Below are 13,925 nucleotides of genomic sequence, written 5' to 3'. Positions count from 1 at the left end.
ATAAGGCCTACTCAGTGGTTGGTATAAGGCCTACTCACTGGTTGGTATAAGGCCTACTCACTGGTTGGTATAAGGCCTACTCACTGGTTGGTATAAGGCCTACTCACTGGTTGGTATAAGACCTACTCACTGGTTGGTATAAGGCCTACTCACTGGTTGGTATAAGACCTACTCACTGGTTGGTATAAGGCCTACTCAGTAGTTGGTATAAGGCCTACTCACTGGTTGGTATAAGGCCTACTCAGTGGTTGGTATAAGGCCTATTCACTGGTTGATATAAGACCTGCTCACTGGTTGGTATAAGACCTGCTCACTGGTTGGTATAAGGCCTACTCAGTGGTTTGTATAAGACCTACTCACTGGTTGGTATAAGGCCTACTCAGTAGTTGGTATAAGGCCTACTCACTGGTTGGTATAAGACCTGCTCACTGGTTGGTATAAGGCCTACTCACTGGTTGGTATAAGGCCTACTCAATGGTTGGTATAAGACCTACTCACTGGTTGGTATAAGGCCTACTCAATGGTTGGTATAAGGCCTACTCACTGGTTGGTATAAGGCCTACTCAGTGGTTGAAATAAGGCCTACTCAGTGGTTGGTATAAGGACTACTCACTGGTTGGTATAAGACCTGCTCACTGGTTGGTATAAGGCCTACTCACTGGTTGGTATAAGGCCTACTCACTGGTTGGTATAAGACCTACTCACTGGTTGGTATAAGGCCTACTCAATGGTTGGTATAAGGCCTACTCACTGGTTGGTATAAGGCCTACTCAGTGGTTGATATAAGGCCTACTCAGTGGTTGGTATAAGGCCTACTCACTGGTTGGTATAAGGCCTACTCACTGGTTGATATAAGGCCTACTCACTGGTTGGTATAAGGACTACTCAGTGGTTTGTATAAGACCTACTCAGTGGTTGGTATAAGGCCTACTCAGTGGTTGGTATAAGGCCTACTCACTGGTTGGTGTAAGGCCTACTCACTGGTTGGTATAAGCCCTACTCAGTGGTTGGTATAAGGCCTACTCAGTGGTTGATATAAGGCCTACTCAGTGGTTTGTATAAGACCTACTCACTGGTTGGTATAAGGCCTACTCAGTGGTTGGTATAAGGCCTACTCACTGGTTGGTATAAGGCCTACTCACTGGTTGGTATAAGGCCTACTCAGTGGTTGGTATAAGGCCTATTCACTGGTTGGTATAAGACCTGCTCACTGGTTGGTATAAGGCCTACTCACTGGTTGGTATAAGGCCTACTCACTGGTTGGTATAAGACCTGCTCACTGGTTGGTATAAGGCCTGCTCACTGGTTGGTATAAGGCCTACTCAGTGGTTTGTATAAGACCTACTCACTGGTTGGTGTAAGGCCTACTCAGTAGTTGGTATAAGGCCTACTCACTGGTTGGTATAAGGCCTACTCACTGGTTGGTATAAGGCCTACTCACTGGATGGTATAAGGCCTACTCAGTGGTTGGTATAAGGCCTAATCAGTGGTTGGTATAAGGCCTACTCACTGGTTGGTGTAAGGCCTGCTCACTGGTTGGTATAAGCCCTACTCAGTGTTTGGTATAAGGCCTACTCAGTGGTTTGTATAAGACCTACTCAGTGGTTGGTATAAGGCCTACTCAGTGGTTGGTATAAGGCCTACTCACTGGTTGGTATAAGACCTGCTCACTGGTTGGTATAAGGCCTACTCACTGGTTGGTATAAGGCCTACTCACTGGTTGGTATAAGACCTACTCACTGGTTGGTATAAGGCCTACTCAGAGGTTGGTATAAGGCCTACTCACTGGTTGGTATAAGGCCTACTCACTGGTTGGTATAAGACCTGCTCACTGGTTGGTATAAGGCCTACTCACTGGTTGGTATAAGGCCTACTCAGTGGTTGGTATAAGACCTACTCACTGGTTGGTATAAGGCCTACTCAGTGGTTGGTATAAGGCCTACTCACTGGTTGGTATAAGGCCTGCTCACTGGTTGGTATAAGGCCTACTCACTGGTTGGTATAAGACCTGCTCACTGGTTGGTATAAGGCCTACTCACTGGTTGGTATAAGGCCTACTCAGTGGTTGGTATAAGGCCTACTCAGTGGTTTGTATAAGACCTACTCACTGGTTGGTATAAGGCCTACTCAGTGGTTGGTATAAGGCCTACTCACTGGTTGGTATAAGGCCTACTCACTGGTTGGTATAAGGCCTACTCAGTGGTTGGTATAAGGCCTATTCACTGGTTGGTATAAGACCTGCTCACTGGTTGGTATAAGGCCTACTCACTGGTTGGTATAAGGCCTACTCACTGGTTGGTATAAGACCTGCTCACTGGTTGGTATAAGGCCTGCTCACTGGTTGGTATAAGGCCTACTCAGTGGTTTGTATAAGACCTACTCACTGGTTGGTGTAAGGCCACTCAGTAGTTGGTATAAGGCCTACTCACTGGTTGGTATAAGGCCTACTCACTGGTTGGTATAAGGCCTACTCACTGGATGGTATAAGGCCTACTCAGTGGTTGGTATAAGGCCTAATCAGTGGTTGGTATAAGGCCTACTCACTGGTTGGTGTAAGGCCTGCTCACTGGTTGGTATAAGCCCTACTCAGTGTTTGGTATAAGGCCTACTCAGTGGTTTGTATAAGACCTACTCAGTGGTTGGTATAAGGCCTACTCAGTGGTTGGTATAAGGCCTACTCACTGGTTGGTATAAGACCTGCTCACTGGTTGGTATAAGGCCTACTCACTGGTTGGTATAAGGCCTACTCACTGGTTGGTATAAGACCTACTCACTGGTTGGTATAAGGCCTACTCAGAGGTTGGTATAAGGCCTACTCACTGGTTGGTATAAGGCCTACTCACTGGTTGGTATAAGGCCTGCTCACTGGTTGGTATAAGACCTGCTCACTGGTTGGTATAAGGCCTACTCACTGGTTGGTATAAGGCCTACTCAGTGGTTGGAATAAGGCCTACTCAGTGGTTTGTATAAGACCTACTCACTGGTTGGTATAAGGCCTGCTCACTGGTTGGTATAAGGCCTACTCAGTGGTTTGTATAAGACCTACTCACTGGTTGGTGTAAGGCCTACTCAGTAGTTGGTATAAGGCCTACTCACTGGTTGGTATAAGGCCTACTCACTGGTTGGTATAAGGCCTACTCACTGGATGGTATAAGGCCTACTCAGTGGTTGGTATAAGGCCTAATCAGTGGTTGGTATAAGGCCTACTCACTGGTTGGTATAAGACCTACTCACTGGTTGGTATAAGGCCTGCTCACTGGTTGGTATAAGGCCTACTCAGTGGTTGGTATAAGGCCTACTCACTGGTTGGTATAAGGCATACTCAGTGGTTGGTATAAGGCCTACTCAGTGGTTGGTATAAGGCCTACTCAGTGGTTGGTATAAGGCCTACTCAGTGGTTGGTATAAGGCCTACTCACTGGTTGGTATAAGGCCTACTCAGTGGTTGGTAAAAGGCCTACTCAGTGGTTGGTATAAGGCCTACTCACTGGTTGGTATAAGACCTGCTCACTGGTTGGTATAAGGCCTACTCAGTGGTTGGTATAAGGCCTACTCACTGGTTGGTATAAGACCTGCTCACTGGTTGGTATAAGGCCTACTCACTGGTTGGTATAAGACCTACTCACTGGTTGGTATAAGGCCTACTCACTGGTTGGTATAAGGCCTACTCACTGGTTGGCCTACTCAGTGGCATACACATTATTTCCCTGGACTGAAGCTACTTCATACACACTTATGTTCAAGAGGTATTGAATATGACTATAAAATCACTGAGTACAACCCTATAGACTGAGAAAGCGAAAAGAGAGGGGCAAAAGAGAGAAGGTAATAAAGACATGAAGAGAAAGAGGGGAGAGCAGAGACAGAGACAGAGACAGAGACAGAGACAGAGACAGAGACAGAGACAGAGACAGAGATAGGGACAGAGACAGAGACAGAGATAGGGAGAGAGAGTGGGACAGAGACAGAGACAGAGACAGAGACAGAGATAGGGAGAGAGACAGAGACAGAGATAGGGAGAGAGAGAGGGACAGAGACAGAGACAGAGACAGAGACAGAGACAGAGACAGAGATAGGGAGAGAGAGAGAGACAGAGACAGAGACAGAGATAGGGAGAGAGAGAGACAGAGACAGAGATAGGGAGAGAGAGAGACAGAGACAGAGACAGAGACAGAGACAGACAGATTCTCTCCTGGGGTTCGGTCAGTCCCAGTCTGACACAGTGTATGTGTGTGTAAGTGTGTGTGTGTGTATGTGTGTGCGCGTGCGTGCGTTTGTTAGCGTTGAGGTAAGGGGTCACTCCTAGTCCTAGATCAGTCACTCCTGGGAAGGAGAGGAACACATCTGATTTATTCAACACCCTAACAAAGTTTTGGGGTTGCTAGGTTACGGCCAGGGAGTGCAGAGGTGGCAGAGAGAGGAGAGGAAGGACTTGAGAATTCACTGTTCTCATTCCGGAACCCCTCCCTGAGTCACACTATCCATCTCTCCTCTGCCTGTTTCTCTCTCTCTCTCTCACTCTGTCTCGCTCGCTCTCTCTCTCTCTCTCTCTCTCTCTCTCTCTCTCACTCTGTCTCGCTCTCTCTCTCTCTCTCTCTCTCACTCTCTCTATCTCTCCTCTGCCTGGCACTCAAGCTGGCAGAGACTACTGCGGTGCTAAGCAAGAGCAGAGGGCTCGACTGCCAACCATCCGCTACCAGCACACGCACACGCACGCACACACACACAATCACAGACACATTACCACCGGACACACAACTACTTTACATCAGAGACAGCCAAGACCCAAGGCACAGAACCAGTGGCAAACAGACTCCAGACACTGACTATCAGTATTCACACACCAGCAGAATACAGTTGCCAGACAGACAGACAGACAGACCACCAACAGGTCAATAAGAGCCAGACCAAGAGAAAGCACACAGAGACAGACCAGCACCAAGATCCCAGACTAGACCCAAATGCCAGAGCCAAGCATCAGAACCAGACACACCATCCACAGGTCAATAATAGCTAGACCAGTCAGAACAGAAACTGGAGGCTCACCAGAACGGACTAGACCAGACCAGACCAGACTAGACCAGCAGAGTTCAGTCACCCAGCTCTATGACACCAGCCCTCAGCTGCCGGTATAAGACACTAGATACTCTCTTTGGGATCAGGAACCAGATATGTGCAACTAAACATACAGTGGGGAAAAAAAGTATTTAGTCAGCCACCAATTGTGCAAGTTCTCCCACTTAAAAAGATGAGAAAGGCCTGTAATTTTCATCATAGGTACACGTCAACTATGACAGACAAATTGAGAAGAAAAAAAATCCAGAAAATCACATTGTAGGATTTTTAATGAATTTATTTGCAAATTATATATGGTGGAAAATAAGTATTTGGTCAATAACAAAAGTTTCTCAATACTTTGTTATATACAGTGGGGGAAAAAAGTATTTAGTCAGCCACCAATTGTGCAAGTTCTCCCACTTAAAAAGATGAGAGAGGCCTGTAATTTGCATCATAGGTACACGTCAACTATGACAGACAAATTGAGAAGAAAAAAAATCCAGAAAATCACATTGTAGGATTTTTTATGAATTTATTTGCAAATTATGGTGGAAAATAAGTATTTGGTCAATAACAAAAGTTTCTCAATACTTTGTTATATACCCTTTGTTGGCAATGACACAGGTCAAACGTTTTCTGTAAGTCTTCACAAGGTTTTCACACACTGTTGCTGGTATTTTGGCCCATTCCTCCATGCAGATCTCCTCTAGAGCAGTGATGTTTTGGGGCTGTCGCTGGGCAACACGGACTTTCAACTCCCCTCCAAAGATTTTCTATGGGGTTGAGATCTGGAGACTGGCTAGGCCACTCCAGGACCTTGAAATGCTTCTTACGAAGCCACTCCTTCGTTGCCCGGGCGGTGTGTTTGGGATCATTGTCATGCTGAAAGACCCAGCCACGTTTAATCTTCAATGCCCTTGCTGATGGAAGGAGGTTTTCACTCAAAATCTCATGATACATGGCCCCATTCATTCTTTCCTTTACACGGATCAGTCGTCCTGGTCCCTTTGCAGAAAAACTGCCCCAAAGCATGATGTTCCCACCCCCATGCTTCACAGTAGGTATGGTGTTCTTTGGATGCAACTCAGCATTCTTTGTCCTCCAAACACGACGAGTTGAGTTTTTACCAAAAAGTTATATTTTGGTTTCATCTGACCATATGACATTCTCCCAATCCTCTTCTGGATCATCCAAATGCACTCTAGCAAACTTCAGACGGGCATGGACATGTACTCGTTTAAGCAGGGGGACACGTCTGGCACTGCAGGATTTGAGTCCCTGGCGGCGTAGTGTGTTACTGATGGTAGGCTTTGTTTCTTTGGTCCCAGCTCTCTGCAGGTCATTCACTAGGTCCCCCGTGTGGTTCTGGGATTTTTGCTCACCGTTCTTGTGATCATTTTGACCCCGCGGGGTGAGATCTTGCGTGGAGCCCCAGATCGAGGGAGATTATCAGTGGTCTTGTATGTCTTCCATTTCCTAATAATTGCTCCCACAGTTGATTTCTTCAAACCAAGCTGCTTACCTATTGCAGATTCAGTCTTCCCAGCCTGGTGCAGGTCTACAATTTTGTTTCTGGTGTCCTTTGACAGCTCTTTGGTCTTGGCCATAGTGGAGTTTGGAGTGTGACTGTTTGAGGTTGTGGACAGGTGTCTTTTATACTGATAACAAGTTCAAACAGGTGCCATTAATACAGGTAACGAGTGGAGGACAGAGGAGCCTCTTAAAGAAGAAGTTACAGGTCTGTGAGAGCCAGAAATCTTGCTTGTTTGTAGGTGACCAAATACTTATTTTCCACCATAATTAGCAAATAAATTCATTAAAAATCCTACAATGTGATTTTCTGGAGAAAAAAATTCTCACTTTGTCTGTCATAGTTGACGTGTACCTATGATGAAAACTACAGGCCTCTCTCATCTTTTTAAGTGGGAGAACTTGCACAATTGGTGGCTGACTAAATACTTTTTTCCCCCACTGTACATAGAGGAAGACAAGCTTTCCAAAGTCCAATACTGTATGTTCTATCGCTCCTTCTCTAACATACACACATGGGCGATTCCAGCGTTATGAATGTTACATTTGCATGGATGTTACATTCTCACAGAATTTACATACTAAATACAAATGAAACTTTTGAGGTGTGTCTATAGTACACCATGGGGGGATTGTATACCTAAGAAAGCGGACTTCCAAATATTAGCATGTTGGAGAAATAAAGCAAATAAGAAAAGAGTTATGGATGTTACATTTATTCAACACCCTAACACAGTTTTGGGGTTGCTAGGTTACAGCCAGGGAGCAGCAGAGGTGGCAGAGAGAGGAGAGGAAGGACTTGAGAATTCACTGTTCTCATTCCGGAACCCCTCCCTGAGTCACACTATCCATCTCTCCTCAATATCCATCACATCCACAACCAGTATGGATGTTACGGATAGCATCCCGCTGAAAAAGGATACTGACAATGAAAAGAGAGAAGCCAATTATAGACCTTATAAAACCTTGATGAAAGTTAGCTTTACAGAGAAAGTTTCAAGATGATCCAATGTAAGGTGCATGTTTTACAAAAAAGTTTACTAAAAAACGTTATGTTACATTGCCTGTCCCAGTCACCCCCCTATTTTAAGAAGACTAGCAAACAAAACTCACATCAATTTGGTATGTATTGCTTCATTAACATCACAAATTCATAACTAACACCGGGGGACAGCTGTTAGTGGAGAAATAAGTCCTGTGAGCTCTTTCAAAAAGCCATGAAATATGATTGACTAAAAATTATTTTTTTTGACTTGGCCTCTTACTCTGAAATGGCCGAAAGTCATGCAATTTCCTACTTAAATGTCAAATAAAGCCAACATGTAGACAATATATAGATAATGAATTATGAACGTGGTTTAATTTCTAAATGACTAACTATATTTGGGCATGCTCAGGTTGACTTTCCCACGGAATCAAATGTATACACACACACACGCTCACACAGTGGCAGAGCAGAGACGTGTTTAGATATATATGGCTCAGTGGCAGAAGGGAAATGGGCACTCAGTGCCACTCAGAGTCCTGCTTGGAGCAGCAGACTGAGGATGCATGAGTAATGAACCAAGTCTGCCCCACTACAGAATCCATTTTCCTGGCCTTCCCTTCCAAACAGTAACACACATGCATATGCACACAGCAACACACACACATGCGTGCTGAGATACACACACATACACACTGAGATACACACGCACTGAGATGTACACACACTGACATACACACACACACACAATAGTGATAACATGCAAGGAAGCCACTCTCCTTATTAGCCCTCTGGGCTCATCCTCTGTCTCTTTCCTCTCCTCCTTAATCAGCACATCTTCCCAGGGAAAGAGGATAGAGGGAGGAAAATAGGAGAGAGGGAGGAAAGAGGAGAGAGGGAGGAAAATAGGAGAGAGGGAGGAAAATAGGAGAGAGGGAGGAAAATAGGAGAGAGGGAGGAAAATAGGAGAGAGGGAGGAAAATAGGATAGAGGGAGGAAAATAGGATAGAGGGAGGAAAGAGGAGAGAGGGAGGAAAATAGGAGATAGGGAGGAAAATAGGAGAGAGGGAGGAAAATAGGATAGAGGGAGGAAAGAGGAGAGAGGGAGGAAAATAGGAGATAGGGAGGAAAATAGGAGAGAGGGAGGAAAATAGGATAGAGGGAGGAAAATAGGAGAGAGGGAGGAAAATAGGATAGAGGGAGGAAAATAGGAGAGAGGGAGGAAAATAGGAGAGAGGGAGGAAAGAGGAGAGAGGGAGGAAAATAGGAGAGAGGGAGGAAAATAGGAGAGAGGGAGGAAAATAGGAGAGAGGGAGGAAAGAGGAGAGAGGGAGGAAAATAGGAGAGAGAGAGGAAAATAGGAGAGAGGGAGGAAAGAGGAGAGAGGGAGGAAAATAGGAGAGAGGGAGGAAAATAGGATAGAGGGAGGAAAATAGGAGAGAGGGAGGAAAATAGGAGAGAGGGAGGAAAATAGGATAGAGGGGGGAAAGAGGAGAGAGGGAGGAAAATAGGAGAGAGGGAGGAAAATAGGATAGAGGGAGGAAAATAGGAGAGAGGGAGGAAAATAGGAGAGAGGGAGGAAAATAGGAGAGAGGGAGGAAAATAGGAGATAGGGAGGAAAATAGGAGAGAGGGAGGAAAATAGGAGAGAGGGAGGAAAGAGGAGAGAGGGAGGAAAGAGGAGAGAGGGGGGAACGAGGAGAGAGGGAGGAAAGAGGAGAGAGGGAGGAAAGAGGGAGGAACAAGGAGAGAGGAGAGAGGGAGGAAAGAGGAGAGAGGGAGGAACGAGGAGAGAGGGAGGAAAAGAAGGAGAGAGGGAGGAACGAGGAGAGAGCATGTAAAGAGATCCAAACTATAATTTGAGAGAGATGTGAGGCAAACGATAGGACAGAAAGACAAACCCACTAAGCCAGAAAAAATAGAGTCAATGTATGGAACAGAGGAGAAAAGTGAGCAGGGGAGAGATAAATTATGTGTATATCCCTTCAAATTGACCACAGCTGGGCAACAGCGGAAGACCAGTGGGCCCATCAGAAGACTAAGGCTCTATGGTCACTGCCTTAGCCATTAAACTGGTAAGCCATAGGCTACTGTAGCCTACCTACTGTGTCATAACTGGATTATAAGTAACGAGACAATTAGACTGCCTGGACAAAACAGTCTTTGTTGTTGTTTTTCTTCTGAATGAGAAATCCAAAAGATTTCACGCTCTGCTTCAACATGGGTGAGATATGAATAGAATTCATGCCACCAATCAATAGAGTGCATGCAGTAAACTCTGGATAATAGAGGTGGTGAATATGGTAGGGAATTTCCGCCAAAAATTCAGAAATATTTGCATGATTGGAATGTGATGAACTCCCCCAATCCTGAGAAAACGAAATTGAATAGATGATGTCATTAGAAAGCCAGAATCTCTGTGACCAGAATCAACACTACACAGTGGACTGGACTGTCAAAGCAGGTTGAATATCGGCTACCCACTCTCAACACCTGGCTGTGTCAACAAAAACAACCTTGCAGGCTTTGGCCCTTTCATCACTTTAACCTATTGATGGAAACTACTGCACCGGCAATACTGTTTGAATCATGAACCAACAGTTCACATGCAAAAAAGAAATTGCGCATCTTCTCTGACATGTAAAAAGCCCTGGGAAGCTCATAACCTCAGATATTTTATGCGGCTCACCAAGAACATACGGTATGTCCGGTGCACTTGTTCACTGGCTATAACGCAGTTATTAACCTCGATGTCAACGATCACCTCGATGGCAATGATCGCTGCGTATTATTTCTAACCGGGACATCCATTGACAGCCCCATCAATAATTAATCGGTGAATGATACTCCCACCACGGACGGTTTACAGGATCATGAAGACATGATATAGACATTAATATCTGGATTATTGTATATTATTAATAAAATATCATTAGCCTAATTATGTTTTTGTCTTATATGTTTTCTGATATGCATGCATGGAGCAACAAACAACACTGTCCCATTCGTGGACTGCCCATGCAGACTTCAGGCATCTCTATGACAGAGATCCAGCCAAGACTAGATTTCAGCACAATTAGCTATAGTAGGCTAGTGAAGGCTACAGCCAGTTTCTCCGGCTAATGAAGGGCTTTCAGGGATAATGCAATGATCGAAACATTGAGTTAACGAGCGATTCTCGGAACCCCGGCCTTTCCCTTTCACTCCGGTCCTCCTCGTGTTTTCCTGGAACAGAGCATCCGGGAGGGTAGAGTCTGGCAAGGCATACAAAAGTTACAGAGAACAGTAGTCGAGATATGTGGAAGGTATGCACAAAATACAATTTCATTTTGACCATTGGTTGATCTTTCCTGTGATGTTTTTGGTTTTAGCCTACATGTGTAGCCTTTAAAAACATTGTTGGTGTAGATAGGTGGATAGCCCGCATAGCATGACCTGCTTTGTTGACTAGGTTATGGCTAGTGATGGTAGTCTGGCTGAGGCTGCTGGTTAGGCTACTTTAACTTTGCTAGTAGCGTATGTCAAATCCCAATCAGATACAGTAGCAACACCTCACGCGAATAAGCAGGTAATTCAGATAAATTGAGATAATCCTACAGCTAAATGTCACTGTAAAACTGCAATCACAATAGGAGCATAGCCCACAATTCGCACTAAACCGTCCGAGCTGAACTTCAACTAACGGGTGACAACATTCAACAAAACTCAGCCACAAAATGATAAGGTCAGACATGGAAAAGCAACATTGTAACAATACGAACCTGAAAAGATCCGAATGCGCGAGACTTTGTATCACTCCTGTAGATAGGGCAATCCAAACGATTGTATGCTATCCACTGCGACAAGTTTGTGCAGCTACCGCGGTAGCCTACGTGGTGGCAAGTGAAGTAGGTGCCTATTAAATACCTATAGGCCTATTTAATCACAAATTATTCTTTAGACTATGTAAGAATATGTTCTACGGCTCTATTCGACCAATGGGGTGACTTTAAGATTGCTACACTATGGTTTGTCTGTCTGGCGCTGACAATAACACGGTCCCATTCCATTATCAGCCATATCGCCAGGATCCCAAGTAGAAGTGGTGGCGTGATCCCGGAAAACACCGCAAAGGGTGTGTGTGTATGGGGGCTGGGGGGGTTGATTGTAGAGGGCCGGGGTCAATGTGTGAAAAGAGAGAATAAAGTTCCGAGAGCAAGACACAAGGGCAATTACCTTATTATTTTAGACAACTTTAATCCAAATGTGCATCCCTTATATCTTCCTGGAATTATTTTTCTTTGGCATAATTGATTATCTGCAATTTATGGAAATGTAATCAATAAATGTATATTCAAACCACTTGCTTATTCATAATTAACCAGACAAACGGGGAATACCTTAAGTGCCACAGGCATGTGGTCCTTATTTCTGCATTTTGTATAGGCCTATAATAATAGCTAGCATATGCCTAATAAGCATAGTAGCTGCCTATAGAAAATGAAGAGAAAGAGGATAGATTGGAAGTCGAGATCTAGGCCACCACTTGTCCTGAATAATTATGCGGGATGTATAGATAATGGGCGTCTGAGTAAAGCGAGTAATACAGTATATGTGTGGGCTATAGCCACTTTGATTTTGATTGGAGCGGAGGTGTCGTTCTGGACGGTTAGTTGGCATTGGGCTCAAAATTACGCACAGCGCGAGTAAAATGGAACACAGTTTGAGGACTGTTCAGACTAAGGGTGTTTTTACACTTGGTCCCTTTCAGACAATTTTTGTGAACTCAGTGCAGTTCGCCAATTTTTTTGTGCAGTGTGAACACTCCAAAGGAACTCAAACCCTTCAAAAGAGGTCCCGAAGCGAACCGAACTGAGACCATCTCAAGAGGTGGTCTGAGTTCAGTTAGCTTGAATTCCGCGTTCCGGCTTTTTTAGGGCAATGTGAACGCAAAGCTCCCCAGGTTCGCATTTCATTATTCCCGCACCACACACTAGACTACTGCAACACCGTTTCCCTTGCTATAAACCCTCACATTGGTGCCGAAAAACCTCCAGAGAAGATGATGATGTGCAGGTTCACGGGGGGGGGGGGAAATGATTTTTAAGGATGCACAGAATTTTTTTTAGTTAAGATTATTTGTTTGCAATATCTGATCTATAGGCTAAGAGAGCTTCATAAGCTGTTTATTGATTGTGGGGTTTGAATAGTGTGAGAAGACAACCTATTTGGTGAGAATCACAACATAGGCTACCAAATCTATTCTAGCTCTCAAAGGGGCAGTGGTCTACCTTGGGTGTACAATTTTTAAATACAGCATTATTTATTTTGAAGTTATTATTCTGCTATTTATTCTGTTAGCAATAAAATGTACATGTTAATAGTACACTATATATACAAAAGTATGTGGACAACCCTTCAAATTAGGGGATTCAGCTATTTCAGCTGCAACCGTTGCTGACAGGTGTATAAAATCGAGCACACAGCCATGTAATCTCCATAGACAAACATTGGCAGTAGAATGGCCTTACTGAAGAGCTCAGTGATTTTCAACATAGCACCGTAATAAGATGCCACCTTTCCAAGAAGTCAGTTCGTCGAATCTCTGCCCTGCTAGAGCTGCCCCGGTCAACTGTTAGTACTGTTATTGTGAAGTAGAAACGTCTAGGAGCAACAACGGCTCAGCCACGAAGTGGTAGGCCACACAAGCTCACAGAACGGGACCGGTGAGTGCTGAAGCGCGTAAAAATCGTCTGTCCTCGGTTGCAACACTCACTACCGAGTTCCAAACTGCCTCTGGAAGCAACGTCAGCACAATAATTGTTCGTCGGGAGCTTAATGAAATGGGTTTCCATAACCGAGCAGCCGCACACAAGCCTAAGGTCACCATGCGCAATGCCAAGCGTCGGCTGGAGTGGTGTAAAGCTCGCCGCCATTGGACTCTGGAGCAGTGGAAACGTGTTCTCTGGAGTGATTAATTTCGCTTCACCATCTGACAGTCCGTCAGACGAATCTGGGTTTGCGGATACCAGGAGAACACTACCTGCCCCAATGCATAATGCCAACTGTAAAGTTTGGTGGAGGAGGAATAATGGTCTGGAGCTGTTTTTTATGGCTTGTGCTAGGCCTCTTAATTCCAGTGAAGGGAAATCCTCTGTAGCTCAGCTGGTAGAGCACAGCGCTTGTAACGCCAAGGTAGTGGGTTTGATCCCTGGGACCACCCATACACAAAAATGTATGCACGCATGACTGTAAGTCGCTTTGGATAAAAGCGTCTGCTAAATGGCATATTATTATTATTATTATTATTATTATAAATTGTAACGCTACAGCATACAATGACATTCTAGACGATTCTGTGCTTCCAAATTTATG

At 44.7% G+C, this 13,925-nt stretch overlaps 1 protein-coding gene across 5 annotated transcripts in view; it reads right to left on the bottom strand.

Annotated features, from left to right (window-relative positions):
* LOC121546093 (cyclin-dependent kinase 17) overlaps positions 1–11,654 on the bottom strand; it is an 89,460-nt gene extending 77,806 nt beyond the window's left edge. For all 5 annotated transcript variants that reach the window (XM_041857108.1, XM_041857109.1, XM_041857110.1 and 2 more), the window contains exon 1: positions 11,333–11,654. The gene's annotated coding sequence lies outside the window, so the exon portion shown is untranslated. The remainder of the gene's footprint in view (positions 1–11,332) is intronic.
* Positions 11,655–13,925: the final 2,271 nt, after the last annotated feature.

Source organism: Coregonus clupeaformis, chromosome 30 (assembly GCF_020615455.1).
Source record: "Coregonus clupeaformis isolate EN_2021a chromosome 30, ASM2061545v1, whole genome shotgun sequence".
NCBI classification, from domain to species: domain Eukaryota; kingdom Metazoa; phylum Chordata; class Actinopteri; order Salmoniformes; family Salmonidae; genus Coregonus; species Coregonus clupeaformis.
The sequence above is the reverse complement of the archived record's forward strand: the minus strand, read 5'-3'. Positions and strand labels throughout refer to the sequence as shown.